Source organism: Rhamphochromis longiceps, linkage group LG17 (genome assembly GCF_057381845.1).
Source record: "Rhamphochromis longiceps isolate RC_006_pf linkage group LG17, R_longiceps_female_GT1.1, whole genome shotgun sequence".
Lineage (NCBI taxonomy): Eukaryota > Metazoa > Chordata > Actinopteri > Cichliformes > Cichlidae > Rhamphochromis > Rhamphochromis longiceps.
The window spans coordinates 36,881,492-36,907,031 of NC_140573.1; the positions used below are offsets into that span (position 1 = coordinate 36,881,492).

The 25,540-nt window shown below is 39.2% G+C and overlaps 1 long non-coding RNA gene across 1 annotated transcript in view; it reads right to left on the reverse strand.

Annotated features, from left to right (window-relative positions):
- The window catches only part of LOC146650117 (uncharacterized), a 36,313-nt gene extending 11,135 nt beyond the window's left edge, over positions 1 to 25,178 (reverse strand). Inside the window, exons 1-2 of the long non-coding RNA XR_014908280.1 lie at positions 24,665 to 25,178; positions 17,325 to 17,384 (exon numbers count right to left, since the gene is read on the reverse strand). This is a non-coding gene — a long non-coding RNA (uncharacterized LOC146650117). The remainder of the gene's footprint in view (positions 1 to 17,324; positions 17,385 to 24,664) is intronic.
- Between the last annotated feature and the right edge of the window lie 362 nt (positions 25,179 to 25,540).

Sequence of the window (25,540 nt, forward strand, 5' to 3'; positions counted from 1 at the left end):
TAAGATACTGTTACTGCAAGTCAGTTGTTTACCATCTAACATGTGGCAGGAATTCAAAAAACTTGGCAGAGCCTGTTGCACCGTACGTCGCGGAGAGTTCATTTGAGGATACAGCTCTGGTTTTGGCTCAGCTGCCAACTTCTGACACTGTAGCCCTCTGCACAGCCTCGCCCCTGCAGGAGTGGCCTGCGTAATGCTGCCATTGATGAAACTCCAATATTAACAACCTCCTTTATGACATTTCCACGAGTCTACAACCGCTTTTTTCCCCCCTTATCAGCTCCCTTCATCTCTTCGTTAAAACTGAGCTGCACTCTGCCTTACAGCACACGTAACGCCAGGGTGTAAAAGCATTGTTAACATTTCATATGCATGTAAATGCAAGAGAACAGAAGCTTTACCGCACAGTCTTACATATTCACAAAAAATCAAATAGATGCAAAAGGAAAACCGAATACAAACATTATCAAATAACCCAACCATAAAAAAGTGACAATACATGTGTCATGGTTGCAACACAGAGCTCAAGTCTCAGTGAAAATGACTTATAACTCTTGAGGAGCTCAAGCAATTAAGTCGCTGACTTATCAGCCCCCGAATGCCTTCACATCTTTATGAATCATCCCACAAATTTACTGCAACAAAGCAGCCGATCAGCACACACACAGTATAAAATTTACAGCACGCTGACACTGCTCGATGCTGCACTGCCCCAGGGCAAGCAACACACACATGCACAAAGTGAAATTAACTCAACCACAATATTTTTGATAATCACTGCTGGCAGCTTTACAGGACCATATAAATACAAACAAATCGCAACATGAACTGCAATTAAACAGCCAACAAGTAGTTGAGAGAAATCACATCAGATCGGCTATCAAACTGAAATTCATCATTAAGCACAGCAATAACTAAAATAAATAAATCTATTATCCACTTTTTAACCAAAAATGTTTTTTCTTCAGTGTATTATGTTTCGCTGTTAGTTAGCGAAGAATTAATGGGGTTAAGTAGAACCACCTGGGATTGCCAGTAAAAAGACATATGACCCTCTGAGGGATCTACTTCTGTGACTGCACTGATTTTGCGCTGAAAAAGACCAACATTTGGGTATTTTTTGCACGTCAAAGATGTTCTTCTGAAGGGTGAAAAAGTCGCACAGGAGATCTATGTTTTACTGTGAACCTGAGAGTTATAGCTGTCTACACAAACTTTCCCTCTTTCTTCGGTGGCCGGCGCGGCGGGCCCGCTCCCTCTACAAGGTGGTCCGTCGAGGGGCCCCTCAGCAGCACGTGCCTCAACAACTTCTCTATTACACCCGTGACCCTAAGGTCAGGTTCTTGAGGGTTCTGAACAAAGGCCACGACCCTAGGGTCAGAAGTGTAACGCCAGGGGCAGGTCAGGGCCCCACAGCAAAGAGAGCGTGCTGTTTGCTTTGAAAGGTAAGGATCACTAACACACAGGCCTAATAAGGATTAAGGGGCCATCCCCTTTGGGATGTCACTTTGGGGCCTCAAACATCAGTCTCTATTAACCTATGTGACCCCCGGTGGCCATTATAAGGCTATAGGTCACAGTCACTTACGCTGCACATCTGTAAAACCTAAATCACATGCAACCTTTAACTTGAGTGCTGCTCATTATATGTACAAATTGTTCTGAGAGATTAACACCTTGTCAACAGGACTCAGTCCTCGTTGTGAGGAGCTGTGCCTGTGCAGGTAACTTGTTGCATCAGCTGGCAGATTTCAGTCTTCAGAAAAGGTCCTTTAAGGTGAAAAGCAGTAATTCAGCATCAGGTCAGCAAACAGAAAAAACAACAACAACAACCTGACAGGTCATCCCAAAATGTAATGTATAACTGAAAATCATGTGAGTACAGCTGATTTTTCTTTTTTCACCTCACGCAAAGCAGGCTCAGAGCACTCAGGAAAACTTTAATAAAAGCAGGTAGGCCAGAACTGAGGGAGAAAAATTACAAAATGGAGGACAGGAGGAGACAAGATGGCGGCCCGAGTGATGCAGCCACCCGCACACTCCTTGTAACGTGTCAAATCGCCATAAAAACGTTGTATTTTGTGCGATCTCTCTCGATGTGTTATTTTTTCATTTTTTAAAACCAATTTAAACATTTGTCAAAACAGAGACGACTTAAGATGCTTCAAAAGATCTGAATTCATTTTAGTCACTTTGGGAACTAAAAGTCACAGGATTAAATCCGGTGATGTCCAGAACAGCAAAGGCGGAGAGGAGACATAACGTACGCTTTTTCATTAAGATTCATTCGTTTATGTCGGATTTAAAGATTGCCTTCTTAACGCTCAAATCACACGAAAGTATTTCAGTTACTTTGAAATTTATATAATATAAATTAACTATAATTTTTTTACCGTTATAATGAAGAAAAGAGGAAACTACTGAATTATTTATTTTTTCATAATATATTTAATAAACAGTGTTTGTAAAACAGGAAAAGATAAACGAACATAGGGGTAAACACACACACGTTCACATCATTTATGCAAAACTACTAGTTTTAATATATTATATTATTCAGTATTGTTAAGAGTAAAAACATAAAACACATTGTGGGCAATTTCTAATTTAATGCGAACCAATACAAGCAGAAATCACTCCAGATTCAAATAAAAAAAAGAAGCTAAATTCATTCAGGGGTCTTTTTTTTCACTCCCAGATTTTTTTAATGCAATTTTAATAATTAACTCAATTTATGGATCAACTTGAAATGTGACAACCGCTCAAATTTAAATTCTACATTTACAGGTTGCATGATGACACTTCTTCCCCAAATTGAAGCCTGGAAAAGGACAAACTTTTATTGTGAAAAGGTTAGATACACTTCATTCATAAATGAATGATAATTTCAGTTGTTAAACATTCTGCTGAAACTCATTTTATTGTAACTTTATCTCTGACCTCTTTCATAAAATCATCTCTGCACAGAGATGTATGGAAAAGCTTAAAATGCGGTGTATTTCCTCTCCCTTTGTTTTTTTAAAAGAGTCATTTAAATAAAGAGTATAAACATCACAGTTTAAAAAAGAAACTGTCGATTTTGTTAACTATTAGAGGTTGACTTTTAGTTAACCCTTGAAATGAATGAAGATTCTAAACCTGTGTAATTACAAGTAGAGGAAACACTTGAAACATTAAATCCTTCTACATATTTGCACTAAACTGGAAAAATTTGTAATTATTCGGAAAATAAGAAGCAAAATTTGTGCTCAGTATCATTTGAGTTTTGAATGTGTGATTAGAAAATGTTCTTTCAAAAGCACATTATTCAAATTTCCTCAGATCTCAACAGCAATGTGTTTTAATTATTTCCCATGAGAACTATAAGGAGTAAATAAATGTACACATTTCTGTATTTCTTTACTTTAAAAAATGTTTTGTTTTTTTAAAACTCGTACTTAATAAAAACACAAGAGGGTAAAGCAACTGACAGAAGCTCTGAACAAATAAGAAGCCAGCAAGGATAAAATAACATGTCCTCAAGCGTTCTTCGTACGTAGTTCACACTTCTCAGGGGCACAAACTGAGCACTTTGTTTCAGATGTATTTCTTTTCAATCATTAAGCCACTCACCTCTGAAAAACGAGCTTCTCTGTGTGGAGGGAGCCTATTCGGCCACATGGCAGAGCAAAGGTTGGAAAAGAGGAGAGAGGGAACGGACCTGCGCTCGCTAAAGACAAGTGTCCTAAACAGCTTTTAAAACGGCCAAACAGACAATAAATCGCAAGCAGGCAGCACTTTGACAGCTTCTCCTTTTTTGCAGCTCTTCTTCATTAAAGTAAGGACAGAGCTTTGGGAGAATCATTGTCCTACTTTCAGTTAACCATGAGACTCTCCTCTCTAGGTCATTCTGCAACTGTCTGGTTTATTGGAAAACTTTGGTTTCTAATTTAGCTAACACTGCCCATCTTGAGAGGGTTTTAAAAAAATCTAATTAATGATGTTTTTTCAGGGAAAATAGAAATGTCAAAGTGATTTTTGGTTAAAAAAAATTAAAGCTTTTTTCTACTGTGCAGAGCATGGCAAAATGACATTTACAACAAAACTAAGTTGAAATAAGTTCAAGCATGCCCTTGGTAGTGTGTACTTATTTTAACTTGCATTAAATAGCTTTTCTCAGTGAGTTATTCAAACATTTTGTAGTGCTAGCTGTCAAGGGGAAAAAACTGTTCTGAATGCAAAGTCGAGTGCTCTCAAGGTTATGACATTTTCGGCTCGAACAATTGTCTTTTTAGATCACACGTGGCTCTAAGTCATTACTAAAAATGTAAGAATGACAGCAAATCACGAAACTGCAGAAAGGCACAAATATTAAATAAATAAAGCATATTTTAAGATGCATTCTTCACATTTAAAACTTACCGCTCATCTCATCTCCTCACAGAAAAACACACACATCCCACCCACACACACACACACACACACACACACCTACACACGCCTCTCCTGATTCCTTACTGCTCACATTTCGGGTCCATCCCACATTAATAAATGATCAATTTTGCAGCTCTTATCATCAGCTCACATGCAGCTCCCTGGTGTTCTCTGGGAGTGGTACCACCTTTTAAAGCATTCGGACCTGCCACGTCACAGGGCTGCACTGCAGCCTGGATGGGCCTGCGTGACCTAGCTCGGTCCAAACAGGAACCCTTCGCACCACAACCCCCATCGGGACCCGTGTTTCATACAAGCAAGATGGTGGCGGTGGGAAGCTGTGTTTTATTTGAACTGAGCAATTCCATTAGCCTCCTGCTCCGTGTTTCATTTCTCATCTCTAAAAATCAGACACTTGTCTGACTGAACTGACAGCACCCTCCTTTTAGTCGCCCGTATCCAATTCAGCTGACTAAGGGTTCAAAAATGTTCCAAACGCAGTGTTTTGGTTGATTTCATATCGGGAACGAGTTTACATGCACATCCTCTCAGCTTCACACACACATGAACATACACACACACGTCTGGATTTGTCTGGGTTACAGAAGGTAACACAAGGCACACATGAAACCAACAGTAAGCAGTATCTGAGCAGGGATTTCACACGTTTATGAATTAAAAATATATTTTTTTGTTTTTGCTGGTTCACTGACATTTTCAATGCTTATAAAGAGAAAGAGTGTGTGAATGTGTGTGTGTGTGAGAAACTTAATGATCACATCAGGACAACCTTATATCACACTAAACGTGAAAAATTAAGAGTGCTAATAGGCTGAAGTTTCTCTGAACTATTGCAGCTGTTAAATGTTGATGGTAGTGATTTTACAGACACCCCTCCCATTTGGGGATGTCAGTCTCATTCCTGAATTCTCTATGAAACCTTACAAAAAAAAACTACAGATAAACAGAAAAAAATGACATATCAATGTTAAAAGTGCTCTGATTTGTATTGTATTTTTTAAGCTATGCACAAGCACAGAATATGTTAATCTGCGTATTTTTACATGTATTTCATGTCAAAACACTTTTTCTTGTTTTGTTTTGTGGTCTTTTATTCATGGCTGACCTCAACATTAAATGATTTTCCTAAAAAAATGTATAGCATTCAGTTCACTTTGGCAAAGTTGTGCCCGAACATTAAGAGAATGATCAGAGCATTTCAACTATCTGTCCACCAATATTAACCCTAAACCTATACTCACACATATGTATTTTTTCTTTTTAAATTCAATCTCTGGCCAGAAACAGCAGCCACATAATAACTATCAAGCTGACTCCTGCTTAAAATCCAGTGTTGTTTTTTGCTAAAAGTATTGACTCATTGTGGTGTCTACTGCAGTGTGCAGTCTAGTAAAAGGGGAAAAGAGACGCTGGCTCTCAGGGGTTAAGATGCTAGCAGTCATGTGCCTGTCGGCTGCAACAAAAGCCTGCCTATGTAGGGTGCATACAGATGGAGTGAGCTCCTTTGTGTGCAGCCTGTGTGCAGCGTTTCACACGTCGCAGCCTCGGAGCTGCCAGGTCTGGCTCTCTGGGCCTGGCTACAGGCCTAGCTAGCAGCTTATAGCACCTGACGCTGGGCTCTCACTTTGCTTTTCTTTGCGTGAGACCCAAGTGCAGCGAGTTTTTGAAAGATAATGGAACAGAAGTCCAAATAGTGGGTCACACGGCTCAACACAAACAATTCCAACGAAACACGGCACAGCAGAGCACAGCCAGGCAGGCAAGACAGAAGCACTGTAAGCATGGCTCCCACTTATCTCTGCCGCAAAATATTTGACTTTTCCCTCCTCTGCTGTCTGTCAAGTGTCCCTGAAAAGTGCTGTCCAAGACTACTTGAAATATGCTAACATACACACAGCCAATAAACTTTTAATCACGAGTACTGTTGTGCATGAAGTGTAAACAGTTTTTATCTTACTATCTTCTATATCATGTCCACCAAGTGACAACGGGAAGTTCCTTATGGTGTTGCTTTACAATGGTGTATAAACTATTTAAAGCCTGTGCGCAGGGCATTGCTACATATCCTATCAGTTGTCGAGCATAAAGTCCACTTTAAGCTAACAGCTTTTTTTCTTAAGCTGCACAAAGTCAAGCTAATGCTTTTCAGTGAAAAATAATGCTCTTTATTTCGTTGTTGGGGAAAACACAAACCAGGATTCTCACACAGATGCAAAAGAATCTAAGAGTATATCATTCAAGTAAGAGTTACAAGATAAACTTCTTACCCAAATGCCACACACACACACACACATGCACACACACACTTGACCTTGAATGGAGCATTAAGACTTATTATATATTATGCATACACTAAATAAAAACATTTCAGGACAGTGTAACTGCTGTAAATACCAGTTCTGTGCATTTGCCATTTGGAAGGTTATTATATTTTTATGAATAAAAATAAAAGCATTGCAGTTTTAAGCCTCCAACAACCAGTCAGGTTGTTTTTAGGCTCGTGCCTATACACACTCACAGGTAGAAGATTTAATTTAATTTTGACTATTAATATTTACCACTACAACTACTACTACTACTAATAAAAATAATAATAATAGAGCTGTTACTGCAAAAGAAAAATGTTATAAATTCTAAAACACAAATGCTTTACACACCTTCAACGACAGCAATAAAGATCTACTGTATATAATCGAAACTGTTTGAATGTGGGAACTCAAAAAGAGTAACCAGTTCAGTATCTGAACCCCTGTCTCTCCCTTACATATAATGTTGACTAATGTGCAGAAAGATAAACATTATATCATAGTGAACTTGACCTTTGACCCAGTGGAAATAAAATGCCACCACCTTATTTATCCCAGTCAACATCTGTGAGAAATTCTGTACATTTGTAATTTATTATTGAATAAATTACACATGAAAAAAGAATAAGTTTTTGAGATCACGATGACATCGACCGTCTGTGCCTCTGGCCACGTCTTTGAGACTAAGGCAGGGATTACATTCCCCTGCACACACCACAGACACCTTGTTCTTATATGATTTTTTTTATTGTTGTAGAGTCTGTGTGTAGGACATAGCTGGTGTCCTTATAGTTTCATAGCAGTGGGGACTAATCTACGTGATCACAGAAAATTGCAGATATTCACACGGAGCCTTGTATGCAATCTCCGATGATGATGTTCAACTCATCCAGATTCTTGAAGCTTAGCTAATTCAGGATCTATAAAACCGGCATAAGGAGACTGCCGTGCTATCAGGAGGCTGCTGGCTTGTCTGCTGTCTTAAAGCAGGACCCTTGGCTGGTACGAGGAATGAAGCTTTTGACATTTTAAATGCATAACAATATTTTTGAGGACTGGGACACACTGCTGCTTTGACTGCACTTAAAACCCACATAAAGTGGATGGAAATTCTGCGGTGGACCAGCATTAGTCTATTATTTCAAGCGCACAGCCCACTATTTGTACAAAAATAACTTTTTTTTTTTAAAGCTTTTCGTTTTAGTACATGTAAGCTTGTAGTCAATAAAAAAAAATACTGTTTCACTGTGCTGTTGATTTTGGATTGTCAAAGACCCAAGCGACAGAGGCTACACTGGGAAGAAAATAGAGCCATAAAAAGTCACTTCTGCTATCCTTCCAAAAATAACAATTAATCTTTAATGAGAAATACTCTGTTCTCTCTAGATCTTCTCCCAAAATAGGATTACTGGCACAAAAAAAAAGCATTTTTACCTTGTTAGAGCCAATACGAGAACCTCTGTGCAAATATTAAGATAAATGAAAATATTTTAATATGAAGTCATTGGGGCTGCCACAAACGATTATTCTGATAGTCGACTAGTCACCGATTATTTTTGCGATTAGTCGACTAATCAGATCATGCATCCATTGGACATGAAACGTACAGCTTATTGCACCAGCAGCATCTACTCTTATATAACTATCATTAGCTTACAGCTTTAAGTGTTTAAGGTATGTGCGAACTAAAAATAAAGACAAGATGAGAGTTTATTAAATTTTAATGACATTTGCAGATTGTTTCGGTGGAGTTTAATAAACTCCTTGCTATCTAAAATATAAAAGGACATTCTCGAGCATCTCACACTTCTGATAATCAGTTGTCTGCTTGACGTTTATTCAGCTGTGTAAAAACTATAACTTTAATCTCAGCCAAACCGATTTACTCAGGAACAAATAAAATACAAAAAAGAAGTTATCTAAGTGACTTATATCATGTTTAACCTGAGTAGCGAAAGACCGCAGTGGGTAACAGACGTCTCCGAAAACGTCGGAGCGCTTTTGAAAATATGTGGTGTCTTGATAAACTGAGCAGATATTTGAGGTTTACACAGCTACATTCTCGCCTGAAAACATGTTAAATGTTTATTTTGTGACCCAGAAAGAAGAATAAGAGTAATATTAAAACTAACTAGCTGCCACCATTGTTGGAAACTGAGCAGTGCCACGCTATGAATTCTGGTATAGGTTGGGCCACGAAGTACACACCCGGACCCATCCTTCAAATCTGGGGAAAAGGAGGACGCATTTGTCGGCCGCTTTTGTCGGAGTCTTCGAATTTGGACAGTCTTTGTCGTGTCGCTGTAACGCAATCGGCTTACAAATGCGGGCACAGTAGGATGCAGTTCCTGAATTTGGACACAGCTACGATACTGGACACTGCTTATTCTTCTTCGGGGTTTAACGGCAGCTGGCATCCTTGTACCAGTGTTGCCAACTCCTCAGTAAGGAAAATCGCTATTGGTTGTCCTAAAAGTCGCTAGAAGTCGCTAAATGATGTCATTGCCTAATTTGCATAATTGGTCATGCTAATCTAATTGTAACCTATGTTGTTGGAGAGAGAAATAACATTGTGGAAGAGACATAATGTGAGTAAAAAACGTCCTAAATGCATTAAGAGTTTATTTAGAACTACAAATTAAATTTCTTTTAGCAATTATTGTTTTTTTTAATGTCACAATTCCAACCCTGCTCCTTTACCCGGGCTTGGACCAGCAAGTGACCCGAAATAGGCACTCTGGTGGAGTTACTTTGTGTGTGTGTGTTTATAAGTAGTTTTAAACCTTGTGATCCACAAAACAGCATAAGAGTCAAAGAGTAAAAGAAGAACTGACTGCGTTACAGCACCCGCTGCTTGTTGAGAGTAAAAGCGATACGCGCTTTAACGTTTTTTTTTTTTTAGAAAAACAGTCGCTAAGGGGTCTGAAAACTAGCTAAATACAGCGACAAAGTCGCTAAGTTGGCAACACTGCCTTGTACATGCAGTGCTGCCATCTTCTGTTTCAGTCCGTTATTACACTCTTAAATCCTACTACTTATTCCTGCGTCTTTTGGGATCTTACAAAGCATCAAACGATGCGTCGACTATTAAATTAGTCGTCGACGATTTTGATAGTCGACGTAATCGTGACTAGTCGACTAATCGTGGCAGCCCTAGAAGACATTGAACGTTTGCATCACTTGTATTATAAGAACAATTACTAGCTGCTTTCCTGTACAACCATTTTCAACACAGAAAATGACTCCATGTTAGCCCCCATTACTTTCCATTATGAATGCTACCGACATGACAGAGATTTCTGGTTTTGGACATACAGGAGCACTTTTTTCTATAATGTGTTGTGTTCCCAGTAGGGCTGCCACAAACGATTATTTTGATAGTCGACTAGTCAGCGATTACTTTTGCGATTAGTCGACTAATCAGATCATCATCCATTGAACATACAGCATACAGCTTATTGCACCAGCAGCATCTGCTCTTATATAACTATCATTAGCTTTCAGCTTTAAGTGTTTAAGGTATGTGCGAACTAAAAATAAAGACAAGATGATAGTTTATTAAATTTTAATGACATTTGCAGAGTGTTTCAGTGGAGTTTAATAAACTCCTTGCTATCTAAAATATAACAGGACACCGGAGTAAATTCTCCAGCATCTCACACTTCTGATGATCAGCTGTCTGCTTGACGTTTATTCAGCTGTGTAAAAACTATAACTTTAATCTCATCCAAACCGATTTACTCAGGAACAAATAAAACACTGAAAAAAGCCAAACAACATTTTGAAGTTATCTAAGTGACTTATATATCATGTTTAACCTGAGTAGTGAAAGACGGCGGTGGGTTTGAAAACGATCTGCCGGGAGTCCGGTGTTCTCACGGCTCTAGTTAGCCTAGCCCCCGGCTAGCTATCGAGCTAGTGGGTAACAGATGCCTCCGAAAACGTCGGAGCGCTTTTGAAAATATGTGGTGTCCTGATAAACTGAGCAGATATTTGAGGTTTACACAGCTACATTCTCGCCTGAAAATATGTTAAACGTTTATTTTGTGACCCAGAAAGAATAATAAGAATAATATTAAAACTAACCAGCTGCCGCCATTGTTGGAAACTAAGCAGGGCCGCGATGGGCCGCGCTATGAATTCTGGGACACAGTTTCTTCTTCTTCGGGGTTTAACGGCAGCTGGCATCCTTGGACATGCAGTGCTGCCATCTTCTGTTTCAGTCCATTATTACACTCTTAAATCCTACTACTGATTCCTGCGTCTTTTGTGATCTTACAAAGCTTCAAACGACGCGTCGACTATTAAATTAGTCGTCGACGATTTTGATAGTCGACGTAATCGTGACTAGTCGACTAATCGTGGCAGCCCTAGTTCCCAGAGAAGACAAGTACCAAACTGAGAGCCCCTTTAAAAGAAGGTGTTACTTTATCTCCTTAGAAGTGACACAATGGTCACTTATGCTGCCATCACACTTATAATGAGCTAGTGAGGTGCAATTAGCTCCCACATATTGTTCCACACCATGTTAAAATTTTAGAGTCTAAATACTCCAGGACCGGGAAATAAAACTGCAGGGCTTCAGACAGAAATGTGCTGGTGTCTGTCACACTTACACACACACAGAAACAAAACAGCCCTCCTCAAACAAGTTGCCTCTATAAGTTGTATGTTAATTAAACTTTTGTCAGAGTATTAGCTTCTATTTTCCGACCCTGCGCCCTCCATTCAGCAGTCACGTCTTAAAATACATATACAAATACACGAGCAGACACACACAGACTTTCAAATGTATAGCCACCACATGTTTCAGTTACATGTTTCAGAACAAGATGACTAGGTGCCTGACAACCTCAGTGATGGAGGAGATGTGAGGGTGGGAGGAAAAAAAAACGTTACCCTAGCGTGTTAGTTTTCTGCCAGGGAGTCCCTATTGACCTGTTAAACCTTTGTGACTGGAACAAATGCAAATGGCGCTGACTTGTTCACACAACATACTAAAGGCTCATTCAAATGAGGCCCCGGGCCACAATGAAGCAGTGGCCGAGCACTCTGTGGAGGCTGGGCAGCCCCCAGTCTGAGAGAGAGAGAGACAGACAGAGATTCATTTTGCCATTGCACAGTTCATTCCAGTTGTCTGGTAGAGAGCAGTCATCCACTCTGATTACTTCTCCTTCATGAACACAGACACACACACACTCACAAGATGAAATTACCTTACACCTCTCCTGTAATTCTGTGCTTACTAAATCACACTGTTACACTGCACTGAACTTTACCCTGTAATTACCTTGTCTGTAATACTTTGTAACTGGATGCTAGCGGACGTGAACTGCTCCTGTTATCAAGTATGACACCACTCATCCTTGATAATGACACACTGGTTAATACACTCTAGCTTTCGCAAAGATACTGACTGTGCCCCAATGACTAATCACTTTTTAAGTCTGTCCAGCCAGCACAGAACAGGAAATTAAGTTGTAAAGAAATGAATAGAGACTGGAAGAAAGTGGCAGAGCAATACAACTCAAAGGCTAAATAACAGATAAATTATATGAATAAACAGAAAAAAAAATAACTCTATCAGTAACAGCAATAATGACTACAATCAAGTCTATCACAGTTCATGTCAAAAATGAAAGTATGAGTAAGATATTTACAGCCTCAGAAATGGAAAAGAGCCAGACAATCCAATTGAGGTTTTTCATAATAAGAGCATGAGCTGAGGTATTCAAACTGAGATACAATATTTGTATGAGTCAGTCCACAACTGGGTTATGAAAACAAAAATCTACAGTATGTAAACAACGTTAAAATGCTAAAAAGGAATGCAGCCAAAACACTGCGGGGAAGCCTAGGATTAAAAAATGATTTTTAAAAAAGACCATGTCTCTGCGATTCCCCCCGGTCTGTACACATCTATTGTGTTTATTTCTTGTGCACAGTGTGTAAGAATGTTTAAAAAAAACAAAAAACAAATTAGAAGCTCAGCTTCACTATAATGTTTTAAGAAGCAACTATTAAAAACAATTAAATTAAAATTGTTTTATGCGTAACACACAGCAACAAAATACCTCATTGTGATATTGGAGTATTAGCCTTTTAACAGAATACAACATGCTAGGGTGGAAATAAAGTAGAGCTCTTTTGCTCCATCCCCTTTCTTCAAGCAGGAGATTAGTGGGAGCCTGAGGATGACTCTCACGCGCACATATGGACAACACCTGACCTGAGAGAAGCTGCCTACTGGACCTCCACTAAACTGGATTTATCAAATGAAGGGTTTTATACCAAAGAAGGGATGTAGTGGGATGTAGACCAACTACTGCAATTCAGTGTAGCGACCTAGATCCAATACTCTGTGAACATGTAGAAGTTCAATTTTGATGGTTAATTTGATGTACAGATGTTGTTTTATTTAAAGAATTTACAGCTACAGAACTCACTCTCTCTCTTTCATATATATATATATATATGCTTGGAAACAAGCGTTAAAACTTGGGATTTATTTCAATGTGTAAACATGAAGCTGAGATGTGCTGCCCATGCTGTATAAGGAGTGACATCTGCAGAGGTCACACATGAGCTAAAACTTTGCAGAAAAAGAGCAGAGGAAATTTAGAGAGAGGAGAAACCGAGGAGACAGATCAGACGTCTAACCCCATTTACAAGTACTTTTTATTTTTATTTCTGTCCTTGGATAAATGAAAGTATTCGAAATTTTAGGAGATATTGTCGCAAATTAGAACGTTTATGGAAGGCTTCCAAGCTTGAGGTCCATAGGGTACATCTCAAGGAATCAATTTTCTCACTTAACAACATGATAAAAAATGCCAGAACGGAATATTTTGCTAATTTAATAGCTTCAAAAAAGAAAAATCCCAGAGTATTGTTTGATACAATTAAAAACATTGTCTCTCCTGATATTCCTCATGTACCAGTCTATACTAAATCTGACTGTAATGACTTTTTAAACTATTTTGTTAATAAGGTCGCTGCTGTCAGGTCTAATATTTCTCCATCATCCTCTCAGTATCACATTGACACGTTGTTTACCTCTGATACCTGGTCCTCTTTTACTCCTGTTACCTTACAGGACATCAGTGCTCTGCTTGGTCGAATGAAACTGACTTCAAGCCACCTTGATGTACTTCCTCCATCATTTTTCATTAGTGTGTTTGACTCTATTGGCCCCTGTATTCTGGAAATAATTAATACTTCTCTTTATACTGGCTCAGTTCCCAGCTATTTTAAACAAGCTATTGTTGAACCAATATTAAAGAAACCAAATTTGGACCCATCTCTTCCAAGCAGTTACAGGCCAATATCAAAACTTCCATTGGTGTCAAAGATTTTGGAAAAAATAGTTGCAGAACAACTTATAAACTTTTTGGAAAAGAACAATGTTCTGGACATTTTCCAGTCTGGTTTCCGCAAATTGCACTCCACTGAAACCGCTTTGCTTAAAGTGTCTAGTGACATTCTGATGGCAGCAGACTCTGGAGAGTACACTGTTCTGGTTATGTTGGATCTCAGCTCTGCTTTTGATACTGTTGATCACAGCATCATGATAAATAGGCTGAAGGACTTGTTTGGGATTACTGGCGTTGTTTTAAAATGGTTTATGTCATATCTATCTGAGAGATCCTTTACTGTCTGTATAAATCATGTGCTGTCGGAAACATCAGTTCTGTCTTCTGGGGTACCTCAAGGATCTGTTTTAGGTCCTATTCTCTTTTTGCTGTATATCCTCCCTCTAGGCCACATTATCAGACGTTACAATAATATTTCTTATCATCTCTATGCTGATGACATTCAGTTGTACTGTTCTTTCAAAGCTTCTGAGTTGTATAAATTGTCTTGTTTAAATAATTGTCTGTCAGAAATCAAACAATGGTTAAATGACAATTTCCTTCAGTTAAATGCAGATAAAACAGAAACTTTGATTATTGCACCTGATCACATGCTCTCAGAAATTAGGCAGCATATCAGTTTTTTAGACCCTTCATTTCAGTCGAGTCTCAGAAACTTAGGTGTTATATTTGACAGTTCAATGTCTCTTGAGAAACACTCTAAACAACTTGTCCGGAACTGTTTTTATCATCTAAGAAACATTTCTAAACTCAGGCTACTGGTGTCAAAGGCAGAACTTGAGATGATTATTCATGCTTTTATCTCTTCTCGTTTGGATTATTGTAACGGTCTTTTTACGTGTCTTAACAAATCAGCTCTGGATCGCCTTCAGTCTGTACAGAATGCAGCGGCAAGACTTTTAACTGGTACAAACAAGAGGTCACACATTACTCCAGTTTTGGCTTCTCTTCATTGGTTGCCTGTAAATTTTAGGGTTCATTTTAAAATTTTAGTTGTAACTTTTAGAGCTCTGCATGGTGAAGCTCCCCAGTATATCTCTGACCTGTTGAAACCTCATGCTTCATCCCGAGCACTTAGGTCTTCAGGTCAGAGGCTACTGGTGGTCCCACGTACTAGATTTAAAACACGTGGGGATCGGGCTTTTCAGGCACTGGCACCTAGGCTGTGGAACTCTCTGCCGTTGTCTTTACGCTGTCTAGACTCTACTGACTCCTTTAAAAAGCAGCTGAAGACATTTTTATACAAACGGGCTTTTAACTAATTTAATTAATTTTAACTTGTATGTCTGATCTTACTGTAAAGCACTTTGTGATTTTTATCTGTGAAATGTGCTATATAAATAAATTTTACTTACTTACTTACTTATTGCTCTGTTAAAGTTTGTTTTGCAGGCCTGAAAAGCTCGCTACATAACACAACACAATGACTGCAGTAGGTTAAATAATTAGTGATTTTCTATTTAAATATTCATATAAATTGTACTTACTACTTTTTATTCTTTGACTCCTCCCAAAACATGTTTTTATACTTTCTACTTGTCTTTTTTTAACATTAACATTTCTCTCTACATGTCTTTGTACCAGATTTTTACACAAAACACGAAGCTTACATAAGACACATGGATACACTTTTAATTTCCATCGCCGGACACCTGGAGCAGCTCCAACATTAAACCACTGCTTTAATCAATAGTCTACATTATAAAGTTATTATTATACTGTAGAGGACTACTTCCTATTGAGTTCATTAAGTTCTTAATTTTTGGAATACTTTGCTTCCAATTCATTTTAATTTTTTACACAAGATTTTAACTTTAAACTTAAGTGGATTAGTTCCACTCATCACAGAAAAAGGACACAGGTCACACGCAGAAGCAAACTGAGCTTTCACAACTAAACTACACAACTATTATTATTATTATTATTATTATTATTATTATTATTATTAAACGAAAATTATAATGAACTCTTTTGGCCGACTCCAGTCAAAAGCATATCCTGCAGCCAAGCACTGTTCAAAAGCACAGAACTTTATTTCATGTTCTAGTGAAGCTCCAGATGCTTCCAAACATGCTAAACATGTCATGTTGAATTATGAGAAAGTGCTGGAAAACCGATGTGTGAAACATGCAAATATTTTGCAGTTAATCTAACCATGGGGCTGGAAAACAAGAGCACTTTAGGGTTCGATACTTTGTTCAATACAGTCAGTAAGTACTGTGGCATCTATGCCGAGTACTGCATGAGAAATACACAGTAGTGTTTGGAGGACGTTTTTTTCTTACTTAAAAAGAAGCACAAAACAAGATTAAGAGGAACATCACATTACCAGTGGTCCGAGTAAACTCAGTGAACTTTTGTGAGCTTGATATTGATCTCATGGCAATGAATCAGCCAACTCCACCCATGTGGTATTCTATGCAAGTCAAAACAAACATAATTCCAGTAATCCCTTGTGTTTTCGTCAAGAATGTTATTCATTCAGGTGCCTTCAAAGTTTACCCACATTCATTTGGCACAAAAGAAGTCTTGAATCGTCTCCTTCTAATTTCTATTTCAGCACTTTATGCCCAAGGATAACCATAGGTGCCCTTATTAACTAAAAAACCTCTCCTTCCTTGCACAGATCATGGAAAACTCAGTTTTGCAACAAATGCATGACAACGTCATTTGTTCTGATTTACAAGGAATCAAATACTTCACAGAACAGAACCAAAATGATGTTATCACACATAACCACCCCTATAGGCAGGCCCATGTGGCTTTCAGTGGGAATCTCCAAGTTCGGCAGTCCTGTTGGACAAACTGTGACTCATCACTCAAATCTGATTATGCAGTTTGACTCTTAATCATCCCATTTTATGTCACTCTGCCACTTTGACTTTCACAAAAGATGAGGAAAGATGCCTCGAGTGTGCATACATCTTGAGCAAACTCTACTTGAAAACCCTCAATGACATTACGAAGTACAGATTTCACAGTGACTAAATTTCAGTTCCCATTTCAGCCTTCAAACTTTCGTCCCTTTTATAATTAAAAAATTATAAAGAGATGATGGACAAAGACAGAAAAGTTATATAGGTTTGAATTGATGTTTTTGATTTTCATTTATTATAATACAAAAAATATATATGCTACCCTTTCAGCAGGCATAAGAGTGTTGAATAAATTAGCATGGCTCTCTGTGCCCTTCAAACAAATGTATGCTCACCTGCTTTACAATGTCTGAGGCCCTGTGGGTTCTCGTTCTCCTCGATGTGCTGCCCTGCACCTTAAAAAGAGAGAGAGAGAGAGAAAAGGGTCAGTTTACAAATTAGCATTGGGGATGATCGCCACTCTGTTGCTTCAACCTGCACTGTGAAAAAATGATCGAGATCTGTGATTGATTAGGATTTGTGGTGCACCGTTTTGTTGCGTGCTGTTCTCTCACAGTGTGCCAGCAGAAGCTGGGAATGACACATCGATACTGGAACATTTCTGCTGCTACATATCGTCGCTGTATGGCAGAAGACCAGAACAATAATATTTACACTTTGTTTCAACCATAAGTTTTCGTTTTCATGAAATAATCGTGTTTAACTGCAATCATAAAGAATAAATATTAAATATATCTGTTAACATATATTTTCATATACAAAAAAGGACATTGATATACCTCATGAAGTACAGATTGAGTTGTTCAAATCAGCATAAAAACTATAACTTTTACCCATTATGGGGCGTCATATTTGTCTATCAAGAATTCAAAAGCAAACTAAAATAATTTGTGATAGATAGATAGATAGATAGATAGATAGATAGATAGATAGATAGATAGATAGATAGATAGATAGATAGATAGATAGATAGATAGATAGATAGATAGAAATATGTAATATGTAAGTAGTATCAAATATTAGCCACAATTTTAATGTAATTGTTATTGCACTTTAATGCAACTTTACAGAGCAAACTTAAATATAATTTTATTTAAAAAGGTGCAATATGCACAACACCTTGCTATAGGAGGAGGACACTCTTTAGCATCTAGAGCACAAGCACATCAGAGCTAAGGGTCTCCTTTTCTTGCATCGCCAGACACTGCTGCAGCTTAGAAGTGATCTATCCCACAACCCCACCCTCATTCAGTCTTTTCCCCTGACCTCAGCATCACCTGATGCCTGCTGTTGGGTTAGGGACACTGAACGCACCACAAACAAGGAGTCATTCCTGTTAAACTTCTTTAAAGTGTAACTGGAGCCTCACGCTCAGTCTGATTATGAAGTTTACAGTGGGACTCAAGCAGACACTTGGATACTTGTGGAAATTAAGTCTGGCAAGAAGCCTTGTTACGTTTACTGTTTCTGCACTAGGGCTGCCACGATTAGTCGACTAGTCACGATTACGTCGACTATCAAAATCGTCGACGACTGATTTAATAGTCGACGCGTCGTTTGAAGCTTTGTAAGATCACAAAAGACGCAGGAATAAGTAGCAGGATTTAAGAGTGTAATAACAGACTGAAACAGAAGATGGCAGCACTGCATGTACAAGGATGCCAGCTGCCGTTAAACCCCGAAGAAGAAGAAGTAGCTCCGTCCCAGAATTCATAGCGCAGCCCAGCTCTGTTGTCAACAATGGCGGCAGCTAGTTAGTTTTTATATTACTCTTATTATTCTTTCCGGGTCACAAAATAAACGTTTAACATATTTTCAGGCGAGAATGTAGCTGTGTAAACCTCAAATATCTGCTCAGTTTATCAAGACACCACATATTTTCAAAAGCGCTCCGACGTTTTTCGGAGATGTCTGTTACCCACTAGCTCGATAGCTAGCCGGGGGCTAGGCTAACTAGAGCCGTGAGAACACCGGACTCCCGGCAAATCGTTTTCAAACCCACTGCCGTCACTTAGCTTAAAATGTTATTGTTTGGCTTTTTTTTAGTATTTTATTTGTTCCTGAGTAAATCGGTTTGGCTGAGATTAAAGTTATAGTTTTTACACAGCTGAATAAACGTCAAGCAGACAGCTGATTATCAGAAGTGTGAGATGCTCGAGAATTTACTCCGGTGTCCTGTTATATTTTAGATAGCAAGGAGTTTATTAAACTTCACCGAAACAATCTGCAAACTTCATTAAACTTTAATAAACTATCATCTTGTCTTTATTTTTAATTAGCACTTAACTTAAACACTTAAAGCTGTAAGCTAATGATAGTTATATAAGAGCAGATGCTGCTGGTGCAATAAGCTGTACGCTGTATGTCCAATGGATGATGATGTGATTAGTCGACTAATCGCAAAAATAATCGGTGACTAGTCGACTATCAAAATAATCGTTTGTGGCAGCCCTATTCTGCACTGTAAAAGAGTTGCATGTACATTAACAATAAAACAGGGCTGCCACCAAGTTACTGTTAGTTTAACAGTTTTCCTACTGTTATCTACATTACAGCATGCTACTACAATGATAGCGTGTCCTGAAGTGCTCCGCGTTCCTTTATTTCTTCCTTATACCACGTCAGCTATAAAAACCTGCACAATGTAAGTCTTCCTCTCTCTCTCTTTACCACTGAGGGCATAGCCTGCTTGTTTGTAAAAGATTTACTGGAATTGTGACCAAGGTATGGAGGCATTTACATTTAGTATTAGCTCTCAATGGTGGCTCATGTGTTTCATCAAACAGGATTGGTGATTAAAATGAAATATCGACCTCTAATGTCAGTTAACATAATGTGAAAGTTTAAAAAAAAAAAGGGGCAACAGTGTCTGTCCAGCTTTCAGTGCTAAGGCTAATCCTGCTAGCATTCTATAGACAGACAATAAATAATGCATTATCAAAAAAAGTTTTATTTTTTACATAAATAGACTTGATTGGAAATGACTCGGAGTGTACAAAATCAAGCATACCTCATATTGAAATTATATAATTTGCACTCAACATTTTGAGAAGACCACTTTCTATATAGACTATGTACTAACCAATAATAATAATAATAATAATAATAATAATAATAATAACAACAATAATAAATTGCTGACTCAACATATTTATTCAAGACTTCAGCTTTTTTTTTTTCTGTCCACGAAGTTACAGCCTCAGGGCTAATGCTGCAAAGTCCAATTAAGGGTTAAAGACACCCGGCCAAGGCTTGCTTACTGAGCAAGTCAAACCCCTCTGCTGTAGTCACACAAACAAGATATTAAAACACAAGGAAAAAATGGTTCCTTGACTACTCCTTGAGCAGACTAGACTATTCATTAATGAATAGAATGAATAGAATGTTTCGTAACCCATATGGAAAAGATATACATAAATCTTATAAAGTTTGTATCTGTCGTTGTATTTTTACTCAGTTGTATATAGCATTCGTATTCTATTTTTATCTTATTGTATATTTTTATTCTATTTTATTCTACTGTATATAGTATATTATTTTATTCTATTCTGTACAGTTGTGTACTGTATTTATTCTTATTGTATTCTAATTTTTGCGTCATAACTTTTGCACTGTCCACTTCCTGCTGTGACAAAACAAATTTCCCACGTGTGGGACTAATAAAGGTTATCTTATCTTATCTTATCTGTCTTGTGTGAAACTTGTATGAAAAGCATATAAGTGTGAAAACAGATATAAGATCCCTTGAAAAATTATATAATGAAACTTGTATGTTTTGGATACTTACTAAAACAATGTATGAAAGTAATGCGAAAGTGGCCACTTTCATGAGTAATCACATATAAGTTTTTACTATTTCTTTTCCGTATGGGAAGGACCGATACAGTCCTTACGAAACAGGTATTCTGGAATATTTCTGTCTCTCGGCAGCTGCTGGGTGTGTGACGATGTTTCTAGAATAGTCTGTAGATAGTTCAAAAGGTATTGAAAAAAAACATGAAAGAGGCTGAGTAGGTGTTTTTAGTTAGAGTATCTGGCCTTATTTAATTCCTACCACCCCCACCCCTCCACACTAAAATATGTACATGAAACCTTGAAGATGAGATTAGGTCATGCTGTTTCAACATTTCTAGCATTTGCCTTGGTCTGCATGTAGTTCTTGGAATAAGTGTCATCACACGTGAAATATGTCTAAGAACAAATTTAAACTCAGTGACCTTCAAACCAAATGAATCAATCTCACGTTTATTCCACAAAATTATTACATTTTTGGGATGCCAACGAGTTGATCTATAACGCCGGCTTCCAGTCATTCTTTTTCTGTGGTACAGTACCATTTATCACTCCGCAGATCACTCAGAAGATTCATTGGCTACTTTTATCTTTTGTTCTTTACTTTTTAGCTTTCAGCAATACAAAGGGCAAATGCTTTGTAGTGTCTCGACACTGGCCTTGATAAACCCGGTTTGTGTGTGTATGGTAAATACTTAAAAATACTTTAAATGCTTTCCAAGTATTTAATGGACCTCCCCTTTTTGCTGCACTTAGTTTATAACTGAACCGGAAGAATATGCACTCCTACCCACAAAGCAACCCCCTCACCCAGTCTTCTCACAGGACTTGTGAACTCTCCATAAACCCCTGAGTCCCTCCAGAACACTGCTGTTCATCTGGAATCAGAAAAACTCCACACACACACACAAAAAAAAAAAACTTAAATAGACACTAAAGTACAGAGAGTGAAAAGAGAGAGGGACAGAAAGAGAGGCAGGCCAGATTGCAGAGGGCTGAATCAATGCAGCAGCCTGGTCTCTTTTTTTCCCTCTCCACTCTTTTTTCATTTTTTTCTCTCTCTCTCTCTCTCTCAAATGATTCACAGTGGAAAGAAAAGGCCTTTTCCCTGTCCTCAGTTGAACTCCACATCAGCTTCCTGTTAGAAAGGCAAGGAGGAAACACCCAGAGCAACACGCGCGTGCGCACATACACACACACACAAACACACACAGAAGAAGGCCTTCACGAGTGGATTCTTCGCTGCCAGAGAAATTAGGTCAAGCACTTAAATGCCCTGTGCTGAGATGCACAGAGACTTCAAATGTGAAGTGTTTGGTGGGGACAGCAAAAGCACAGCAGAGCAACAAACACACATGCAAACAAACGCCTGTTGCACTCGGGATATACACACACTAGTGACACACTTTACATCTCATGGTTTTCCACATTATTAATACCAGAGAAAACTTAAATAATCAGTGACAGACGCCCACCTACTGTTAACACACCATCCATCTGTGCAGATTAGAACATGACAAGGTGGCTTTGTCACACACGATAAAATAAATGACGAATTAAAAAGGGGGTAAGGAGAAAAAAACAAACACATTTTAAAGCCCTTCTCAGGCAAAAAGCTAAAGGAGTATGTGTGAGTTCTCAAAACGCCAGATGACCTGATTAGGGAGCGACAGGACTCTGCACGCCTATACGAAACAGCTAAAGATGGGGTGGGCGAGCACAAGACGCCACACTGCAGCATCGGCCGTGCACGCCGAAAATCCCCCTCGCCAAACCCCACCGCCCCCCGCCCTCTGACCTGAAATGGCCTTAAAGTAACAACACACCACATCGCCATCACGTCCAATCAACTATTCATAGAAAGGCTGGATTGCGCTCCGTCCTGATCTTGCCGTTTAGGGTTTCAATCAATTGCGTGAGATATGAGAGTGTGGCAGGGAGTGTGGGAGGGAGGATGAAGCTGCTCTGAAAGCAAATGAGAGGAATTTTTTTTTTTTTTTTTTGCTGAATCCAAGCCTTCTTCTTTCCTACCATATTGGCCACTGCCAGTATGGCCCACAACGGAGCTCAGAGCTACAGGGTGGCGGACTGAATCTGAAAATAATCACGTCAATTTTCACTCCACAGCCATGTCCTTTCTTCTGTCCCACTGCCTCACTGTAGAGAAATGAACCCCGGCCCATTGTCTAAAGGCCACCTGTGTTTCTGCTGCATTCTCTCAAAGGCACATTTTCCTGTTTATAACCATGATTGTGCCTTATAAACATAAATCTCATAAGACACAGAGGGGAAAAAAATTGTGTTTGTGACCAAGCTATTGCAGCCAAGAGGTCGTTCTGACCCCGCTCAAATTTTTGGCTCCTGACAGTTGTGTTCCTCTTTCATGGTGAGAATGTGGCAATAGCACAACACGCCGTGTTTTGTCAGCTAACACAGATCTTTTCCTGGGAAACGCTGCTGCTTCTTTGCAAATTTGACCGACACTCCAGAATGAACAGAATCTTACCCGACCGGCCAACCAGGCTGCACACAAAGCCTTGAGAGCACACAGGCACACATACACTCACAAAGCAAAAAAGAAAAAAATGTAGCCAGATGAGCAGAGATGAACTGGAAAGGAGAGGCAATTCTCTAAGGTGTGCGTGGGCCACTTTTTAACCTTTAACCTGCGATGCGTTTCCGTGCCGGTGAAGTGTGGCCTGAGTGATATATCCAAGATAAACTGACAGCAGTAAATTTGAGTATGAAGCTAACAAAAAAGGAGACTTGTGCTTTAAATCAATAGAGTCAAATTTAATAAATTTACACCCAGTGCAAATTACAAAGCAACCATGCTTTTATGACTTTATGTGCAGGCTGCATTTTTGCTTTAGTTGCTTTTAGAAGAGGACGATGATTTCCCCACTTTATTTATTATTTAGCAGGAATCTGTGTGATTATCTTCAGCCAAAAACAATCAAAGAACGAGGCTGTAAAAAGAACTTTGTGTGCTGCTACCTGGCCAGTGTAAAGCACCTGTTATTACTGCCCACATCCACGTGTAACATCAAACGCATCACAAATCTAATATCTCACGGGGAATTTAAGCATGTGTCTTTTTAGAGAAGCTCAGTGTACACCTGAGACACAGCCAGGAAGCACCAAACGGGCCTTTAGAGCATTAAAAATACATTCAGCTACTGCTGAGTTAGCTGCTCTCGGATTTCAATGAATTAATTTCATCAAAAAACTTCTCTTGAGGGGAAACCACAGTGACACATCAGGGGGAAACCGCACAGTTCTACCATATGTTCTCGGGTCTTACATACGCTCATCATCTCGGGGCGCACAGCTCCGGGAGACGCAGTTTTTACTAATTAAACGCACATTTTTCCTTTTCCCCCATCAAATCCTTCAAACTGATCACTTGGAGAGCGGTGATGTTTTCCGCTGGATTGACGCGATCCGCCCGGCTGCCTATCTGTGTTTGCATCGGGGACAACAAAGGGGGGAAGATTATGCCTCTCAGCTAGCAGAAACTAGGGCACGGGAAGGCGACCTCTTTTCTCGTATTGCGACGGAGAATTTACAGCCTGGCGACCATTTCCATCACCGCGTATAGACTATAAGGTGTCTGCGACTTGTTCTCAATTTTAAAGACTTTAAGCTATTAAACAGTTTCGGGCACGCTGGAAACTTCCCCTAAGGACTGTTTCAGTCATAACAGTGTCAATATCCACTGACTCAGTCTGGGGAGGGTGTTGGTGGAGGGGAGACGCACCGCCACAATTCACACACGCTGTATTGCTTTTGCTTTTAAAACAAAACCTTTGATGTAATTTTACGCAATTGGCGCAAATTTAAAACTAAAAATAAACGTATAGAGCGGCATTTTAATACGCACCGATTCGTCTCAAGTTCAAGTTGGATGGTCTGCTCCGGCGTGTCCAAGTCGGCCGGCTTTATATTTCCTTTAGCCCACGGTGACTCGTCTTCCTTTTTGTGTCTGGAGCCACGAAACAGCAGGAAATTAAAAAAGCAAGAAAGGGACGATATTTGCAGACTGAGATGTGGAGGAGTCATCCCGTGACTCGGTCTCCGAGAGCCGCTGCTATGTCACGAAAGTGTTGCGTTTCCCCCCTTTCTTTCTCCGCGTCTCTCTCGGCCGGCCATGCAGCTCGGTTCAGTGGGGACACACAGCAGACTGCGCCGTGCGACTCGCGCCGCCGGTGAACCAGATGCGTCAAGTTCAGCTGAGGTGAAACACGAGTTATACAACCACACCGCTGTGCGGTGCAGGCTGCTCTGCCGTGCTGCTTATTTAAAGACTCCAAAATACGAAGGGAAAGGGGGGGAAAAACAAAAGCCACCACTCTGAAATATCAGCAAAAACGAGCCTGCGTTCAGATGATTATTAAGGGCTGCCTCACTCCCTCCCCTCCTGCCCCCTCCGCGGACCTAAAAAGCACTATTTGCTGGCGTGAACTTTTGTCAGCCTCGTGAAAAAGACTATTTTAATTCCGCCGTCAACTTTTACTGGTGCTGAAAATAGCACAAATTACTGCCGCGAAATTATTTACAACAGTAAAAGAATATTAAAGAATTAAAAACAAAAATGCTATAAAACAACCACCAAGGTCACTGTAAAGTCACATATTTTCCATGGCACACAGGTTTTATGCCCCACCTTGAATTATTACACACATACCATGCCTTTTTCCCCACTTGCACCACCCCTGCTTTTGTAATTAACAATTACTCTGGTAAGTAGCTTTGCTGT